Source organism: Tupaia chinensis, unplaced genomic scaffold (assembly GCF_000334495.1).
Source record: "Tupaia chinensis unplaced genomic scaffold, TupChi_1.0 Scaffold145147_1, whole genome shotgun sequence".
Classification (NCBI taxonomy): Eukaryota; Metazoa; Chordata; class Mammalia; order Scandentia; family Tupaiidae; genus Tupaia; species Tupaia belangeri.
The window spans coordinates 2,795,958-2,799,423 of record NW_006205007.1 but is presented as its reverse complement, the minus strand read 5'-3'; the positions used below and the strand labels follow the sequence as shown (position 1 = coordinate 2,799,423).

Here is a 3,466-nt window from a genome sequence, read left to right as displayed (position 1 = left end):
TGCTCAACATCCAGTTCCGCCCTCCCTCCTCCGGCCGTCGGACTTTATACCGTGCACCAGGGGTGACTGTCCTCTTTCCTGGGCTGTCCCTCACTAACTCCACGGAGCCCTGACACAGGGCCCCAGACGCGCTTCTTGCGGTGCGCGCGGGCGCAACAGGATCATTGCGCTTTCCGCGCGCATCCGCCGTCCCAGGTGGTGCGAGGCCAGTCCCTGACCCGCTGGACTTCTGGTTTGGAAAGAAGCAATGCCCCGGGCTCCCATATTCGCCCCACCCAGCCGTCGAGGACAGATTCGGGCGCCCGCTGAACTGTCCGGCACAAGAAAGGAGGCTGAGGCCAGCAGGCTAACCCAGGAAGGGAGCACTCCAGGCTCCTAGTTCAGATTCCTGCCCCCGGGAAAATAGGCCTAGGAGGAGAGAAGACCAAGAAATCCTCCAGCGCCGGTAGGGCAGGACCCAAAGGAAGGGCCCAGGCGGGCGGGGCGGTTGGCGAGGTCAGCCCAGCTGCTGCCAGACCGCGGAGCCCTGAGCGCTGGAGCTGCGGGGTTGGGATTTTACTGGGGCCTCTCCAGCTTCCGCGTCCGGCTGCTGTCTGCGGCATGAGCAAGGGGGAAAATGCAAACTTGCATTTATTTTTTAAAACGGGACATTCGGTCTGAAGTGCCTTGGTCCGCGGTATGCTTTTGAAGCGCGCAGCGTCTGGACGATCTTTTCCAAAATAACTTCTTCAAAAATAACTTCCGCACTAGTGTGCCTAACTGGTGAAAAAAGTGGAGGGCGGGGAAAACCCGGGCCCTTTTATCTTCCCAGCCTTTTATTTTATTTTTATTAAGTCAAGAGACTCTTTTGTGTTATAGTTATTTGTATTTCTGCGGTGTTGTCTTATTTGCCTGAGGGGTGTGAACTCATAGGCATCTGGGCTGTTGAACACATCATTTGCTTTCCTCTTGCTGATCTAAGTATGTGTGTGTGTGTGTGTGTGTGTGTATTCTTTAAAGCAAAAATAGATCTCAGGAATACTGTTAAACTTGTTTAGAGAATCACATTCCGACTCCTTTCCATGACTGACTGATGCTTCTGGAGCTTTGGAAATACTGGTATTATTTTGCTAGGTTCGGAAACCAAAGTTCTTTGCGCTGAATTCTCAAACCTTTTCCATAGGCTCTTCCTCCCTCCCCGAAAAGAACGTAAATAAGGGTGTGTGTGGGTGTTCAGCCCACTTTGAGGTTAGGTTCCAGACATCTCAGAAGAGTGAAGGCCTTACTCGACATCTCTTGCCGCCGGCTCTCTCCTTCCTTCCACTGGGGACCCGGGTCCCTCCACGCAGTTGGATTCTGAGCAGACTCCAGGCTGCGGCGCAGGCAGTTTGCTCAGCTCCCCAGACCGGCGTGCAGACTCCGCGCTGCATATCCCCTCATGTCCACTAGAGGTCACTGGCCCCTCGCGGCTCGCGGCGCCACCGGCCGCCTCCCGCTTCTAGAGCTCAAATTAGCCGCGCGTTAATTAACACCCGAGTCCATCAAGGCGCGTTGCTCAGTACAGTACTCCAGCAGGGCTTATATAGACAACCCAAACCCAGCCAAAGCAAACCACCCCAAACCCAACTCTTCCAGCATGTCCAAAATGGGAGACAGGCGCCTGATAACCCGGGGTAAGGTATAGTGCCGTCACGCTTTAACTTTTGTTCTCTGGGGCTTGCTAAGTTGCTGGGAAGAGAACGTTCTCCGCGAGCGCAGGTTCGGGGCGGCCGAGAGCCACCCCAGTTCTGGCTGGCTGGGCTGTGCGCATTCGGACCCTCCAGCACACAGGTCCTCTGGGCGAATTTCTTCAAAAAGGTCGCCACGGAGAAGAGGCACTCAGGTCCACACCGTCCTAGGCGCACATGAATGCAAAGGGTGGATTTATTGGTTGGTTGAGGGTGCGGCGCGCAAGAAAATACCCAGGTAAATTCGGGATAGGTAGTAGAAAGAAATTTAAGAGACTTTTCTCACGCCTAGAGATGCGAAATGGAGAAGGGGGGTTCGTGAATGATAGAGACGGACGCCAGGAATCGTCTTTGGTGATTTTTAACGCGGGAGCGAAGAGGTGGGCGTGATGTCCGGGGAAGGTTCCTGCCTCTTAGGGACGTGTGAGCGCGCGCGTGTGTTTCAGAAAAGATCCACACGAAGCTCGAGGTCCAGCTTTGATTTGATTTTATTATTTTTTTCAACCAAAGCCCCCGAAGCATTTCCTACTATGAAATGGGGAGACTGAGTCACGTCTCCAGGCCTCAACGAAATCTTTAAGAACGGTATGAAATGAAGCCCCCGGTCCATGGCAGCAGCACCGTCCGAGGTGTCGACATTTGCAAATCGCCCTGAGAAGTTGCTTTGACGGCTGTCCTGGTGGGTGGGAGGGTCACTTTAGCAGCTCCTAATTCTTTGGGAGAAAATCTTGGAACCACGAATTCGGGTTCTGACATTGGGATCTTTCGCCCTAGTGGGGAGTACGTTAAGGAAGGATTGTGGATTCCCTTTGGGGACTGACCTTTTTTTTTTACGGGATCATTGGAAGGGGCCCAAAAAACTGGACCTTCAGGTCTCGGGTGAGTGGGATCCAGCCTCAGGCTCGGGCGCCTTATGTGCCCCCAGTGCCTGATAGGGCTTCTCTTGGGTGGCCTTACTGATGGTCGATGAACGAAGCTATTGTCCACCGACGGGGCAGAGGGGCAGCCCAGCCCGGTTACCGGTGGCTTCCACGTGCCAAGCTGCGCCATGGGCACGTCCACGGTCCGCAGCGATGGCACCCCAGGGGCGGGCGGGGCAGGGAGTGCGGGCGGCCGGGCGCGCCGCAGCAGGTGTGCAGTTCGCTCTTAATGAGGCTGCAAGAAGCGTTTCCCGGAGCCCACCCGGGCCTGGACCGCCAAGAGGCGTCTAATACCCGGAGAGAGAGCTCTGGGGCTTCGAAACCATGGCTTTGTTTTTATCGAAGGTCCAAGTTATCACGGAGGCCCCACAGCGTTCCCTGCAGAATCCAGCCACAGCTTAGCCCCGAACCCGGGCCGCCCTCCAACCCAAACTTCGTTCTTCTTTGCCTTTGCCTTGGGCCTGGGTGCCGCCGAGCCCGCGATGCGGGCGGGAGCAGCCGCCAGCGCGGGCACAGGTGTCCGCTTGAGCTGGCGTTATGTAATGGATTTGGCAGCCTGGGCTCTCACCGAGCGGAATTAAGGAGGGTGGGGTTTTCTCTTTTCTTTCCTTTCCTTTTTTCTTGTGACCGTATCTGGTGTCAGGTGTACTCGATCCGGAGGAGCAGGTGTTATTTTCGGGAACAGACTAAGCAGAATGGCCTCGGAGGTCAAAGCGCTCCGCTCCGGGAGAGGTGCCTGAGGCAGGCCTGTCGGCCCTGGAAAGAGCCCCCGGCGTCCCCTCCCCCAGAGGCTCACCTGGGACCGCCCGCGGTAGCCGCAGGGGGCCCCGATTCTGGGCG

At 56.3% G+C, this 3,466-nt stretch overlaps 1 long non-coding RNA gene across 1 annotated transcript in view; it reads left to right on the top strand.

Annotated features, from left to right (window-relative positions):
- The first annotated feature begins 1,584 nt into the window (after window positions 1-1,584).
- Window positions 1,585-3,466, top strand: part of LOC102498226 (uncharacterized) — a 34,786-nt gene continuing 32,904 nt past the window's right edge. Inside the window, exon 1 of the long non-coding RNA XR_337290.1 lies at window positions 1,585-1,652. This is a non-coding gene — a long non-coding RNA (uncharacterized LOC102498226). The remainder of the gene's footprint in view (window positions 1,653-3,466) is intronic.